General features: G+C 51.0%; 1 protein-coding gene across 1 annotated transcript in view; it reads left to right on the top strand.

Annotated features, from left to right (window-relative positions):
• Nucleotides 1-5,007: 5,007 nt before the first annotated feature.
• ZC3H7B (zinc finger CCCH-type containing 7B) overlaps nucleotides 5,008-16,117 on the top strand; it is a 61,887-nt gene continuing 50,777 nt past the window's right edge. The window contains exon 1 of the mRNA XM_060656230.3: nucleotides 5,008-5,233. The gene's annotated coding sequence lies outside the window, so the exon portion shown is untranslated. The remainder of the gene's footprint in view (nucleotides 5,234-16,117) is intronic.

Below are 16,117 nucleotides of genomic sequence, written 5' to 3' on the forward strand. Positions count from 1 at the left end.
ATTCTCTCTCCCTCACTCACTTGTGCCCTCTCTCCCTCAAAAAAAAAAAAAAGTTAAGGGGCACCTGACTGACTTAATTTGTAGAGCCTGAGACTCTAAACCTCAACCTCGGGGTTGGGGTGGAACCCCACGTTGGGGGTAGAGTTTATTAAAAAGAAAAGAAAAGAAAAAATTAAAAATTACCTGTTTTAGGGGTGTCTAGGTGGCTCAGTCGGTTAAGCATCTGCCTTCAACAGGTCACGATCTCACGGTTTATGAGTTCAAGTCCCACATCAGGCTCTCTGCTGTCAGCACAGAGCCCACTTTCGATCCTCTGTCCCCCCAACTCCCCGTCCCTCCCCCGCTTGTGCGCTTTCTTTCTCTCTCTCTCTCTCCAAAATAAATAAACATTTTTTTAAAGTTTTTTTTTTAACGTTTTATTTATTTTTGAGACAGAGAGAGACAGAGCACGAATGGGGGAGGGGCAGAGAGAGAGGGAGACACAGAATCGGAAGCAGGCTCTGGGCTCTGAGCCATCAGCCCAGAGCCCGATGCGGGGCTCGAACTCACGGACCGCGAGATCGTGACCTGAGCCGAAGTCGGCCGCTTAACCGACTGAGCCACCCAGGCGCCCCAACATTTTTTTAATCTTAAAAAAATTGTTACCAGTTCTGTTTTAATGTTTATTTATTTATTTTGAGACAGAATGCTACAGCACAAGCAGGGGAGGGGCAGAGAGAGGAAGAGGGAGGGGGAGAGATAATCCCAAGCAGGCTCCATTCTGTCAACACAGGGGCTGGATCTCAGGAACTGTGAGATCATGGCCTGAGTCAAAACCAAGAGTTGGATGCTTAACCGACTCAGCCACCAAGGTGCCCGCCCCTGTTTTGTTTTGTTTTTAACAAAAATGTCATGTAGATTGTTAGGTGGATGGATGGATGGATGGATGGATGGATGAATAGGTGATAAAGTAACATAGCAAACTGTCAACAATTTAGCATAAACTAGGGCATGTGAGTATTCACTTACAGTCCTTTCAGCAATGTGACCATGTTTTTTATTTTAATTTTAATTTTATTTTATTTTATTTTTTTAACGTTTATTTATTTTTGAGACAGAGAGAGACAGAGCACGAACGGGGGAGGGTCAGAGAGAGGGAGACACAGAATCTGAAACAGGCTCCAGGCTCTGAGCAGTCAGCACAGAGCCCGACATGGGGCTCGAACTCACATACCGCGAGATCATGACCTGAGCCGAAGTCGGACGCTCAACCAACTGAGCCACCCAGGCACCCCTATTTTTATTTTTTTTAAGTAGGCTCCATGGCCAGTGCGAAGCCCAATGTGGGGCTTGAACTCACAACCCTGAGATCAACACCCAAACGGAGATGAAGAGTCAGCCACTTAACCGACTGAGCCACCCTGGAGGCCCGTGGCCTTGTTTTATTGCCTGCATTTCATCTCCTGTATACTAGTCTGGTGGGTAGCCTCTAGGTTCATGGGTCCCTCCCCTTCTCTCTCCCTCTTTTTAAAAATGTTTATTTATTTTTGAGAGAGAGCGAGCGAGCATGTGCGCAAGTGGGGGATGGGCAGAGAGAGGGGGACAGAGGATCCGAAGTGGGCTCTGCACTAATAGCAGTGAACCAGATATGGGGGTCATGGGGGTCGAACTCAGGAACCACGAGACCATGACCTGAGCCAAAGTCGGATGCTTAACCGACTGAGCCACCCAGGATCCCCCACTTCTCTCTTTTTAAGTCACTCTCATCTCTGAGAATCTGAATTCTATGATTAGTTCCTAGAAGAACATATTACTTAGTTTTAGTTAGTCGCACATTTATCAATGTTTTGCACGCAAGCGCTCATTTAATCCTCAGAGTGACCCTATGGGGAAAGTACTCTTATTATCACCAACCTAAGCCTCAAGTTGTACTTCCCTTGCCCCAAGTTAAGATCCCCTGCTGGAGGGCTGGGATCTGGGACTTTCCTGGAGCTGTGGGGACATGGGGTTTCTCTGTAGTCTAGGACCCAGTGTGGGGCCTGGCAATGAACCTTTGTGTTTGTTGAGTGAAGGAATAAACTTTGCACATGGTTGCGGCAAAGGTTGCCATGCACTCAGACTCTCCTCAGTCCTCTCTGGCGGCCAGACCATGGCAGGCCTAAGCTTGGTACAGGAGGTGATCCCTGGAGAAGGGATAAGTGAAAGACATAACTGTCATTTCCTGAAAGATGAGACCATGAGTGTCTGACTCTCCTTCTCTAGCAACCCTCTCCAGTGATTGGTCCTCAGATGTTACAAAAGGATGCATCCAGACTTAAGTTGTCTCCATCATGGCGCAGTGGTCAGGCTTTCTTGGGAGACAGGCCAGGGACTAAATTCTGTTTCTGTCTCTTTCTTAGCTGTGTGACCTCAACCAAATCACTTAACTGCTCTGTGTGTTTTTTCACCTCAAAATAGGTAAAAACAGTCCCCACCTGATAGGGTTTTGGGGGGGGGAGGGGATAAGAGAATCAACATGTACAAAGTACTTGGCCCACAGTAAGTAAGCGGTGGTCTACTGCTACTTAGGCTGCCCCATAATTTTGGCAGAGCATTTGCTGCCCCATAATTTTGGGGCTTCCCAGAAAACAGCCTGCTGGTGCCAGCCTCGAGAGTTTTCTTTCAAAAACACCACCACATAGGGTTGACATGTTGTAAAGGCCATTTACCATCTCAGGCGGCTTAGATAGTTTAGTTGATCTCCAATTGAAAGGGGGAGCTGATGTCCAGCTGAATCCCCTTTAAATGACGGACAGTCTTTTAAGAATGTTATTGTCCTGGCAGATTGGGATGGTGGAATTATATCATTTACCAGCTAGTTCATTTGAAGCAAGATGTGGTGGTCCAACTGGCCTCAGCATTCTCCTCCGTAACATGGGAGTGATAAAAAATAGTGGTGTCTAATCTCATCAACTGTCAAGAGTGTTTCACTGTAAGTTGTAAAGGGGTTATGTTTATTAGGTGTTCTTATCCTTATTTTTAAATTTTTAAAAAAGTTTATTTATTTGCTTTGAGAGAGAGAGAGCAGAAGCTTGAGCAGGAGGAGTAAAGAGAGGGGGAGAGAAAGAATCCCAAGGAGGCTCTGAGTTGTCAGTACAGAGCCCGACGCGGGGCTTGAACCCCCGAACCGTGAGATCATGACCTGAGCCAAAGTTGGACGCTTAACTGAGCCAGCCGGGCAACCCTGTTCTTGTCCTTATTTTACAAATGAGAAAACTGAAGCTGTGAGACTGTCTAGGGTCCCCCAGCTAGCAAGTGGTGGGAGCTGGGACTCTGACCCACCTTGGCCTTCCTAATGCCAACATACCACCCCACCTCCCTAAATTGCCAGGCTATACATGTGGCTGCCTTCAACCCATCATCTTGGGGACACCTAGGTGGCTCAGGTCATGATCTCACGGTTCGTGGGTTCAAGCCCTGTGTCGGGCTCTGTGCTGACAGCTCAGAGCCTGGAGCCTGCTTCAGATTCTGTGTCTCCCTCTCTCTCTTCCCCTCCCATACTCACACTCCGTCTCTCTCTCTCTCAAAAATAAATAAACCTTAAAAAATTAAAACAAAAGCAAATATGTGGTTTCTGTAAAAAAAAAAAAGTTTCATTTTAAACGAACCCCACTCTGAAGTTCTCTGGACACTGCTTTTCATTTTTTAAAATTACATTTATTTGTTTAATTTACGTCCAAGTTAGCATATAGTGCAACAATGGTTTCAGGAGTATCTCAGCTTTTCATTTCTGAATAAAAAATCCCCATCCTCTTCATGCCAGAAGCTACCTTTTATGTTCTTTAATCTTAGAGTATCTAGGAGACAGAAAGCACACACAGAAAAAAGAGTCTGAGAAATTTCGGATGGTGCAGGTGCATTCCCCACCCCCCCCTTTCAAGGCTTCCTTAAGGCAAATAGTAGAAATCGTAGGAGTATGTGTAGAACACACAGGCTCTGGAGTCAGAACTGCCACCTTGGACGGGTCACTCTCCCAGTCTTAGTTTTCCATCTGTAAAATGGGCATGCCAAAACCAACCTTCCAGGATCATTATGAGAATGAAGTAAATAGACACAGCCCCAGGTTCTTGTCCCACCTAGCACTTACCACAGTGTGTTTAAATGTTTAAAATTTGTTCCACCGCTGTATCCCAGCTTCTAAGATGTGTCTGGTACAAATGTTTGGGGAAAAGATAACATTTATAAAAGTCCACCAGGCTCACAGCTGATCTTCAATAAATTAAATGCACACATACACACGTGTATATACACACACATAGTATATATATATATATATATATATATATACATACACATACGTATACATATGTGTAAATATACGTGCATATATATGTGTGCACAAAATTAAGAGGTGGAAAGAAGGAAATCTCTCACAGAGATGTGGGAGTCCTCCGGAATCAACGGAACAGGTAGTGATAGCGTGGATGACATTGTATTGGGATCAGAGGCTCTGGGTTCAAATCCAGTCTGGTCCTGACCAGCTCTGAGGCAGTACCAAGGGTGCAAGAAATACAACCAGTCTCTCTGGTTAATCTCCCTTCACCTATTGGATCTTCCAAGCAGCCTCAAATCCTTTCTGGAAAGATCTCACACATAAAACACCAGCCGATTGAGGGTCTGATTCCTCTCTGAGCCTCCAGTCGTCATCCGGGAAAAGGGCACAAGCAGCTAAGGTTTGGGGGAGCCTGCAGTGAAAGCACCTGGCAACCCGGGGGGCCTTTTACACCCAGGGGGAAGGGCCGTGGCGCGGAGTCTGACCAGCATCAGTCCAGAAATGCAGACTTGCCCAACGAAAAAGCCCTGAAAGGGCAGGCCACGTTTAAAGAAAATAAAGGTGGATTCCAGGCATGAGCTTACCACGGGGCAGGGGGACTTCCCCGCCCCCAGGTGCGCCGCCCGCGCCGCCCACCCCGGGCGCCAGGCGAGGGAAGCCGCGCTCTAGGACCCGAGGAGGAAGAGCTGCGGGGAGACGGTGCCTCCAGCGGGTGCTGCCGCGAGCGGCCGGCCGAAGGGGCTGGAAATGAAAGTAAAGCGCTCCGGAGCCACATGGACGGAGCTGCCGGGGCGGCGGCGCCGGGAGCAGGATGCGGCCGCCCGTAATTAAATAGCATTTACTCTTATTATTACTAATAATAATAACGTAATCATACCTCTAGTCATAGCATACCATTTATCGGGCTCGGCGCAGGCCCGCGGGGAGCGCAGCCCGGCCGAGGTGAGTGCTGCGCGGGGCCCGAGCCCGGAGGGGCAGAGGCCGGGGCCCGACCGCGTCCCGGCGGCCGGCGGCGGGAGGGCTCGAGGGCGCCCGGGGGCCGGGCCGGGCGGAGGCGCGGGGGATCCGGGCCAGGCCGGAGCCGCGCGGGGCCACCTGGAAAGTGCATTTTGCAGAAATAAAGCAAGAGCCGCCAAATCCTCATTTCCTCCTTTTTGGGGCTTCCCCTCCCCTTCCCCGTGCCTTGCCCCAAAGTTTCAAAGTTGTGCGGCCGGGGGCACCTGCCGCTGGGTGATTTGGCTGTCCCTGCAGCTCCCGGAGGGGGGGGGGGTGCTTTGGAATTTTGTGTCGTGGGGGGCTCCCGCCCCGGCGTCCGGAGCTTTGGGGTGCGCGGATGCTTTGCCGGCCCCCGCGAAGGGGGCCGAGGAGGCTGGCAGGGGCGTCTCTGGCAGCGCGCCCCTTCCTTTTGTGTGCGCAGCGCCAAGAGTTGGAGGGACCGCAGCAAGGGCCGTGGACCGCGGCCGCCGACGGGTCGCCTCTGCCGGCTGCCGCGGCCACGCGAGCCCGGGGATCCGGGGCCTGCGGCCCGGCCCGGGGGGAGGGGGTGGCAGGAAAGGGGGGCGCGGTCTGGGTAGGGGGGAATTTCCGGTCGCAGGATTCATCTCTGGGCTCGAAGGAGTGATCCGGCCCGGCCGCCGGGCGGGGAGTGCGCGGGGATTGCGGGGTGGGGGTGGGGGACGCAGCTCCAGCACCTGGGGGGCGCCCCGCGGGGATGGGCGCCCCGGAGCCGCGGACCCCGGTCTCGGACCCTCCTCCCACTCTCAGAGGGCCTCAGGGACCCCTTCGGGCCAGCTCTCTCCTACCCTCCCCCCCTTTCCCCTTAAAATCTGTCTGGCTCGGATGTTTATAAGATGTCTGGTTTGGGGGTCTTTCACACAGACAAAGCAGTTTTCCCAGGAAGAAAAAAAAATCGTAGGAACGATTTACTCTGACCCCCATGGCTGGGGTGCCAACAGGGCATCAACGGGGAAGAGAAGGGGCTGGGGGCCGGAAAGGGGGGCTGGGGAGTCTGGGGTAGAAAAGCCTATTGGGCCTGGAGTGGGGGTCTGGGGGCCCACAGCAGCTTTGTTAGGGATTTCATGTCTCTTAGGTTGCACACACAGACTTTGGTGCCTAGGTACCAGACTTTGAACCCCAACTTCTTACCATTTTCCTCAGCGTCTGCAATTCATCCAGCCCCATGAAAATAGCAGAATGCAGATCCTTGGCTTTTCATACAAACACGATAATTATAGTACATTTAGCAACTGTTTAACCCAAAATTCCGGCAGAATCTTTCCGTCTACTACCAAGACTACTACAACCCCTCTCCCCACATACAACCAACCATACCCGCCAAGGTCTTCTTTCCCCATTTTGACATCCCATAGAAATTAGACTGCATACAAGTGATGCATGGCCAAAATGCTATTGGAACAGGTTTGAGGCATGGGGTACCTTAAGCTGGGAAGGAGAAACCTATGCTCAGGAGGGATGAGATCTGAGCATGGGAGAGAGATTTTTGTTGGTCCTTGAGCTGGGATGAGGTTTGTGTTCTGTGGATGCTGTGAATTACACGCTGTTGGCTTTTTGTTTGCGATGGACAGTTAAGAATGTGGGTGTGGGTGGATTATTTGGGGCTAAGAAGCTCTGTGGGATGAGCTAGTCTCTAGGTATAAGAAAGTTAAGGCGTCAGTAGGTTTGGCTTGGAGAATCTGAAAATAAGAATCCCTTAAATAGCACTTTTTGGTTTATAACAAAAGGGCTTTCACATATGCTGGCTCATCTGTCCTCCATAGCAACCACATCAGGTGGGCATTTTTCAATCCTCATTTTCCAGGTGGGAAACCTGAGGCTTATAGAATCAAAGGTCTCTCTGTCACATAGCAGAGCTAGGATTCCCACTTAGTTGTCTGGCTCCAAATCTTCAGTCTTTCCCAGAGTCCTGGGCCACCGTAACAAGTTAGTTTTCAAATGTCTCCTGTGAGCATGGTGAGGTGCTAAAGGGCAGGCTTGGGGTTGAGTTTGTCACCGAGAGCCTGACCGGAACCCACGATAGGACCAGGAAATGCTCTAATACCAGAGTCAATGCAGTGGGAGTGAACAGGAGAGAGAGCTCTCAGGGTAACCTGGAAAAGTTAGGAGAGGCTTCCTCCAGGAAGTGGATCTTGAGCCGGAAAGAATGGGGAGGCTTGGCTGGGGGACAGAAGAGGAAGGAATTCCTGAGCTCACCATGGTTGCTTCTGTGCTGGGAGGTTGACGTACATTCTCTCTGATTCTTACAGTGGTACCATGAGGAGTGGGCATTCTTCTTTTTTTTTTTTTAAGTTTATTTATTTATTTTGAGAGAGAGAGAGAGAGAGAGCGAGAGAGAGAGAGAGAGAGAGAGAATCCCAAGCAGGCTCCACACTGTCAGCACAGAACCTGACGGGGGCTCAAACTCACAAACCATGAGATCATGACTCGAACTGAAGAGGGGTGGGCATTATTATCTCCATTTCACAGATGAAGAAACTGAAGAACACAGGATTAATGCGGCTGGCTCGATGTCACCCAGTTGGATTTGAACCCAGGCCTTTGTGACTGTTGAGCGTGCTACGTTGGAATCGATGTCACAATTGGACCACCTCCATTTCGAATATGTAGAGACCAGGATAGTGTGACTGGGCAGATGCAGTGGGGATGGGGGCTTAAGCCCAAAGACCAGCAGGCTCTCCAAAAGGCCAGGGAGTTGTACTGAACTACTGTATGTCCCAGGGCCTGGTCCTGTGAAAGTATTTAGGAGATTTCTGGGGCGCTTGGGTAGCTCAGTCGGTTAAGCATCCGACTCTTGGTTTTGGCTCAGGTCATAGTCTTGCGGTTTGTGGGATCAAGCCCTGCATTGGGCTCCACACAGTCAGCATAGAGCCTGCTTGGATTCTCTCTTTCCCTCTCTTCCTCTTCCTGCTTGTACTGTTTCTCTCTCTCTCTCTCTCTAAATAAACCTAAAAAAGAAAGAAAGTACTTAGGAGATTTCTGGAAGCATGCCTCGAGAAGGCAGGATGAATGGTGGTGAAGGAGGTCTGGGCCCTGAGTGTGGAATCTGAGTCCATTTCCGTAATGCCTATGGGTGTCTGGCTTGACACCTTGAAGTAGCTTGTAGATTGGAAAGGACGAAGATATGGTTGATTAACCCGAGCTTCCCAAGAGCAGAACTGGGTCTGATTCACCCCCTGTGCCCCAGGCTCAAGTGGAGGTGCCAGGAGGACGCTTTCGGCCAGTGTGTTGTCATGTTGAATTATACCCCAAGTGTAGAGGAGGGAGGTTTATTTTGCCCCAGGGTGGAGGGTCTTTGTAGAAGTGCCATTCGAACATTTGAGAGATGGGTTCAGAAAGGCCAGAGAAGGCTTTCTGAGAAGAGGCACTGAGTCAGGCAAAGGCAGCGTAAACGACGGGGCAGGTCACCTGGTGCGGCCACCATGTGGGTGGCAGGCATGAGATCAAGTTCAAGTCAGGCTCTACCACTGTGGTCCCTTGGGCTCTCTGGGCCTAAATTTCCCTTTCTGAAAGCAAGCCTTGAGGTTTGATAGTGTGTGTGATGGTAAGCTGTGGGAGACGCCCAGTGCCTGGGGATCGGGGCAGGAGAGTCGATGAGAGGAACTGGAAGTGGAGGGGTTTTTAAGTTTGTCATCACTTAGCCATTAACCAATCCAGCAATTACTGATAGTCAAGCCCTGTTGTGAGTGTTTTTTTCCTAGATGAGCTTACTTAACCTTTGTAACAGCCCTGAAGGTAGGCACTGTGATTGTCCCCATTTTACAGATGAAGAAACTATCAAGGGAGGTTAAGTGGCAGAACTGGAGAGCAGACCCGGACGACCAGGCAGCCTGGCTCTTGACTTGGCCCAGCGTGGGACGAGGGGTGGCTGGGAGAGGCGGGGCAGGGAGGGGAGAGCGACAGGGCCCCCCCCCCCGCCCAGTGGTAACTTCAGGTGGAAGAGGAGGAGGTGTCCTCTGAGGAGGTCCTACTGCAACCCGAAGCCGGAGCCTTGGCCCAGGCTGATGAAGTGACTGCTACGTGTCTGCTCCCAGGAGCCTCCACAGAAGCCAGCTCCTTTCATCACATTTAATGGCCCATAGAAAACGGGCTCGGTTTCCTCTTCTCTGTCATCACCAGCTCCGGGGCTCCTTCCCGTCTTATTTATTTCCCTAGGAAGTCTGTTCCCCTGCGAGTACCCTGATGGCTTCTGCAGGTGTACGAGCACTGTGTCTGCGTCAGGCTGTGGGGACCACTGCTGCGTTCCAGAACCCAGCTGTAGCCGACTTCAGTTCGGCCGCACATCCCAAGCCCCGAATCCGAGGTTGACAACGCAGGCTTGATGGCAGCATCGGCAGTAGTGACACCAGCCACCGCGTATTTAAGGCTGCTGTGTGTGGCCTGGCGCTCTCTGGGCCTTCTCTTATTGACTCCGCTTCACAGCTCTTGGAGGCAGGAACACGTATTAGCAGCCCCATCTTGCAGATGAGGAGATTGATGTTCCAGGATCCCATGGCTGTGGTAGAGCAGGGAGTCGGCGGGGAGGGGTCAGACAATGCCAGGCATATGACACCCCTGAGCCCAAGGTCTTTGCTGCTATGCAGGAGAAGTGCCTTCAAGTTATTTTATTAGTTAGTTAGTAGTCTGTACACCCAACGTGGGGCTTGAACTCATGATCTCAAGATCAAGGGTCGCATGCTCTGCTGACTGAGCCAGGCAGGCACCCCTCAAGTTATTTTAGTCTCCATGAAGGTCTTTTCTTATCCTTCCGGAAATCCCAATTATCTGTTGTTTGTATTGTGCTTTTGGCCATATTCTCATTAATCCTCTTGATGCCCCTTTACGGTAAGAAGTCCCTCTTTTGCAGAAGAAAATTGAGGGGTCCAGCCTCCAGGTCTTGCTACCCTGTCCCTGCTATGACTTTGGAAAGGGGACAGGGTGTCACATTCCCTTGGACCGAGAGCCACGTCTTCCTAAGTGCTGGGGCCGGCCAGGGAGCATCCACTGAGCACTTCCTGTGAAGGCTGCAGGGGGAAGTTGAGGCTGTGACCCTTCTGGGGTTAACAGAGGTCCATCTGTGCTCTTGTTCTCTGGCGCATTCCATGTCATGCCCTGTCCCCCTGCAGCCAGAAGAACTTAGGGCAGGGAGTCCAAAGTCCTGAGTTTCACTCCCAGCTGCGGCACATACTAGCTGCATGTTCAGGGGCACAATCATATTATCACTCTTGGCCTCAGTTTCTTGTTCTGTGAAATGGCCTCACTGATTCAGTCCTACCTTCCTTGAGTTTGCTGTGAGGCTCAAATGAAGAGGATTTGAAAACTATAAAGGCCACTGGTGTGACAGCGTGGTTGTGGTGGCCATAACCTCCAGAATGTTCCTGAATCTTCTCCACTGCCTACCTCGATCCAGGCCTGGACCACTGCCGTAGCCTGCTAACTGACCTTCCAGCCTCACCTCTTGTCATCTGTCTTCAGTGCAGCAGCCTAAATAAGGGATCTTCTCAAGATTTAAGTGGGACCTTGGGGCGTCTGGATGGCTTGGTCGGTTAAGCGTCCGACTTCAGCTCAGGTCATGATCTCGTGGTCCGTGGGTTCGAGCCCCGCGTCGGGCTCTGTGCTGACAGCTCAGAGCCTGGAGCCTGTTTCAGATTCTGTGTCTCCCTCTCTCTGCCCCCCCCCCCCCCCCCCCCCGTTCATGCTCTGTCTCAAAAATAAATAAACGTTTAAAAAAAATTAAAAAAAAAAAAAAAAGATTTAAGTGGGACCTTGTCACTCCTCTGCTGAAAACCTCCCAGTAGCTTCCTGACTCAGAACACAGTGCTGGCTCCCCAGTGTGGCTTGCATGCAGCCTTCTAACCAGCCTTACTCTGCCCCTCGAAACTTGCTTCCTGCTTGGCTTGCCCTCACTCCAGCGCTGCAGTCACACTGGCCTTCTGTCTTTTCCTTGAACGTTCTGAACTTGTTCCCACCTCAGGGCCATTGCCGTTGCCGTACCTTCTGCCGGTGCACGCTTACCTACCTTCTGTGTTCCCGTGGTGGGCTCCATCTTATTTCTCTTAAATGCCACCTTCCTGAAGGGCCATCCCTCAACTCCCAGCACCGCTACCCCCTGCCCCCCATCACTCCCTGCCACATTTCCTATTTCAGCGTGTTTGTCACTCTCTGTAGCTTTGTCTTGTGCATTTAACATTGCCCTATTTGTCTTCCCACGCCTGGACCACATGCTCCACGAGGTCAGGGACATTATTAACCCTGTTCCCCCAGCATCTGGCATATAAAGGTGTTCTTTGGTTATTTGTTGGATAAATGAATAATAGTAGCAGGGTGGTCCAGATCAGCCCTTGCCAAAAAAGAGTGGCCTAGATAGATAAACTGCAAAGGAATTGGTGTTGACTGATCAAAAAGCGCTTACAGGGTAATTTTGCAAGTTGCCAGCGCTCTCTGACAGTACAGGTTCAGCAGAAACACAAATTTCTCATCTCCTCTTGGACGTGGGGGTTAGGGGCCCACGATATAAACCTGCAAAGCAGCCTTGCAAGTTGGGTATCATTAGCTCCCTCTTCCAAATGACAAAACGGAGGTTCAGAGAGGTGCCCTGAAAGCCAGCTTGGGGCTGTGGCGGACTCCCGGGCTCAGAGTCCTTTGCACTGCCCCAGCCTGCCTCTCTGTCTTCAGACAGTGAAGCGGGCTGAGCAATCCATGGAACACTCTTGGTGCCCAAGTGGTATGACCACAAGGACTCCTGAGCTTCTGTGCACAGGGCCAGTGACTTCTCAATTGCTCAAAAGAAAAAGCACTCCACAATAGTAAGTGATCTATGATAGTGATAGTAAGTGAGCTATGGGACTCTGGATGATTTCTCCCCGCCCCACCCCCCGTGTATTATATTTGCCCATAATTCCCAAGCCTTTTGCAATAAGCTTCTGTTTCTTTTTCTTTCCTTTCCTTTCCTTTTCTTTATTTTCTTCCTTCCTTCCACTCTCCCCAGAGCCTGACCATGCTGGTGCCAGAAGTGTGAGAAATATAGAAATGCATCTCTCTTGTTTTTTAAATTTTTTAAAGATTTATTATTTATTTATTTATTTATTTATTTATTTTTGAGAGAGAGAGAGAGAGAGAGAGAGAGAGACAGAGCACAGTGGGGAGGGGCAGAGAGAGGGGGAGACACAGAATCCGAAGCAAGCTCCAGGCTCCAAGCTGTCAGTGCAGGGCCTGATGGCAGGGCTCGAACTCACGAACCGGGAGATCATGACCTGAGCCGAAGTCGAAGTCGGATGCTCAGCTGACTGAGCCACCCAGGTGCCCCGAGCTTCTGTTACCTTTCTTTGAAAGAAAAGTTAGTTCAAACATCTCATCTCCCTTGATAGCTGGGAAGTTGTGAAGAAACTGGAGCCTGGACCCCTGGAGACACAGATGTGGGATTGAACCCTTCCTGTGCAGTTTGGCCCCCAAGTAGCTGGGAGGGTAAGGCAAGAGAAGTAAAAGCCCTTTGTAACTGCTGACTCTTAGTTTGGCTTATGGTGGCGCCGTGGGGGAGGCCTGAGGGAGGTTTCCTGAACTTTGGTTTCTGTTCAAGGCAGTTAAAAGAAAACAAACTGCAAGTTGCTGAGGCCTGTGGGTGGTCCTTTTCTCTCCGTCATTCCTTGACAGGTGGTTTCTGGTGGAGCCTGAGGTGGTACCTACGCTTCTGGCTTTCTTCCTCAGCTGCTGGGTGGCCTTGGGCAAGTCGTGGACTCTCCAACCCTCACCTCTTTTTAAAAGATTATTTTTTTCTTTTCTTTTCTTTCCTTTTTTTCTCCAACCCCCCACCGCCACCCCCCATCCCTTAAGTAGACTTCATGTCCAGTGTGGAGCCCAACCCAGAGCTTGAACTCACAACCCTGAGATCAAGACCTGGGCTGAGATCAAGAGTTGGATGCTTAACTTACTGAGCCACCCAGGTGCCCCAAGACTCTATTTTATTTTTTTCAAGCCTAGCTTTTCTGTGGAGAGTGGACATGGTGGCACCTACCTTTGAGATTATTGTAGGGATAAACATGATTCCTTAGGACAGGGCTTCTAGATCATCTCTGTCCTGCAGACCCATTGGGCAGCCTGGGGAAGCCCGTGAACACCTTCTCAGAATACCGTTTTTAAGCGCATAAAGTAAAATATGCAGGATTGCAAAGGAAACCCAATTCTCTCGAACCGTAGCTGGGCTTTTTATCAGTGCACTGAGAACCAGATCTGGCAGTGAGTCTAACATAAGCGCCATAATTCTGAAGTTGTGATGAGTGTGAACAATATTTTGTTGTGCCTGCAGTAGCTGAAATGTGAAAGAGCTGGGATTCCTAGCGCGACACTATTGCGGCGTGTTGCCTGCCTTTGTAATTGAAGGGAATGCTAAATACCAGGTAGGGGGTAGTGAAAAAAACTTCTAAATGTTTGCCCATCCAAGTTCATGGACTCCTGAGTTCTCTCTGGGGGCCGCAGGCCTAAAACCCTTGGCATAAAAGGTGGATGACACCCAGCACGTAACCTCCAGAAATGAGCCAAGACCCCTGCTCGGCCTCTTTGGAGCAGAGGGGCCTCAGGTGGACAGACAGGGTGCACGGGGACCGTGGGGAAGGGATTCGTGCAAGACCCGGAATTCTGACTGGTGAGGTCGAGGATGGCAAAATTGAACCTTTGCTGGTCTCTGAGTAAGCTGTCGAGGGCCTGGTGAGTCAGGAGAAGTGCCAGGCATCTTTGGAGATGATGTAACCTCAGGTAGTGTTCATGCAGTATACGAGGCCAATCTGCGATACGCGGCCAATCTGGCACCGACCGCTCGCCTTTCATGAAACTTGGGGTAGGTGAGGGCCAGGCTGGCGGAGTGTGAGATGAGGCTGGAGGCAGCCTGCGGGGATGGGAGAGGAGCACCTTTGAGCCGGGAGGTCAGAGTGTGTGGGCTCCAGAGCCCAACTGCCGGGGTTCAAGTCGCCACTCTGTCCCTTATAGCCTGGGTAACTCTTGCAGGTTAGTTCACCTCCTTGTGCCTTGGTTTCCTCATCTGTAAAATGGGGATGGTGATAGTATTTTCTTATGGCGTGTTGTGAGAATTATGTGTTCTATTTAAAGCTCTTTGAACAATATCTGGTAGGCGAGAGCGCTTACTAAAGGACTGAAATCAGCACCTTTGCTGTTATTCGAGGGCCTGTGAGATTCCGCTCACATAGCTGGAGAATAGGTTGGAGAGCGCGGCTTCTCTGTGCTGCCCAGAGATGAATCAGATGCAGCGTCTGCCTTCAGGAAGCTCAGGGTTTAGGGAGAGGGGGACATAAGCGCACGCTGTCCTTTAGCTAGGGTAAGTGCAATGGTTGTGCCGAACTGGGGTGCTGTGTTAGCTGGGGGTTGGGGAAAGGGTCTTCCCGGTAGAGGAGCCGGGCACTAGCCAGGGTGGGAAGGAAGCAGTGGGCGTGAAGGCTGTTCCACACAGAGCGGGCAACTTGGGTTTGACACTGTCGGAGTGTGACATTCCAGGCCAGTCATGGGGCCGGAGGGGAGGCGAGGTACGTCCTATGGTGTGGTGTGCCTGGGGGGAGCCGCTTGGCCTTCGTCCTCCTGGTAGTGGGTGTCGTGAAGGTTTTGTTTGTTTTTCGATTTTTTATTCACAGGAAGTAGCAAAAACAGTACAAAGAATTCCCTTCACCCAGCCTCGCCTGCTGATGGCATATGGTGGTTGTACATTATCAGAATCAGAAAATCGGCATTGTTTCATTGTGAGACTACCGAGCTTATTCACCTTCCATCTTTAAAAAAAGGTTTTTTTTTACGTTTATTTATCTTGAGAGAGAGAGAGAGAGAACCAGCAGGGGAGGGGCAGAGAGAGAGAGGGGACAGAGGATCCGCACTGACAGCGGAGAGCCTGATGCGGGGCTGGAACTCACAAACTGTGAGATCATGACCTGAGCTGAAGTCGGATGCTTAACCACAAAGCCACCCGGGTGCCCCACCTTTCATCTTTAAAAAAAACAAACAAGGGGCGCCTGGGTGGCGCAGTCGGTTAAGCGTCCGACTTCAGCCAGGTCACGATCTCACGGTCCATGAGTTCGAGCCCCGCGTCAGGCTCTGGGCTGATGGCTCGGAGCCTGGAGCCTGTTTCCGATTCTGTGTCTCCCTCTCTCTCTGCCCCTCCCCCGTCCATGCTATGTCTCTCTCTGTCCCAAAAATAAATAAAAAACGTTGAAAAAAAAATTAAAAAAAAAAAAAAAAAAAACACAAAACTGCGTTCATCTGTGCGCGCGCCTATGTGCACCTGTTAAGGGTTTTGAGCAGGGGAGTGACGTTGACATGTGTGTTAGGCAAATATCCTCAACCACCAAATGGTAGACTGGAGGGGGCTCGTTGGAGGCTGTTAGCAGGAGATGCTGAGGGCCTGAGACCCGTGGTCATGGAGATGGCAGGAGGAGCTGCAGGGTGGAGGATGTTTCAGAGGTAACGGTGGAAGGAACTGGGGACTGAGAACTGGATGGCAGTTGGAGCTATGAATGGAGTTTGGGGAAAATGGAGGAGGAGCGGGAGCAGGGGAGGTGCTGCGGAGTTTGGATTGTGGCAAGTTGGAGGAGCACCCAACTGGGATGGGCACCAGGGAGGACTTTGTGGACACATGGGCATCCGAGCTGGGTCTTAACGGATGAATAGGAGTTGGCTAGGTGTGTGTGTAGGGAGAGGGCATTCCAGGTAGAGCGCCTAGGATTAAGAAAGGCATGGAGGTCATGAGCGGCCTGGGTGTTGGACATCTAGGTGGCACTGCCCAGGGGTTAAGAGACATGAATCTGAAATATTGGGGAGGGGGTGAGCCTGGCAGGAGGA

This window comes from Panthera onca, chromosome B4 (assembly GCF_046562875.1).
Source record: "Panthera onca isolate mPanOnc1 chromosome B4, mPanOnc1 haplotype 2, whole genome shotgun sequence".
NCBI classification, from domain to species: Eukaryota; Metazoa; Chordata; class Mammalia; order Carnivora; family Felidae; genus Panthera; species Panthera onca.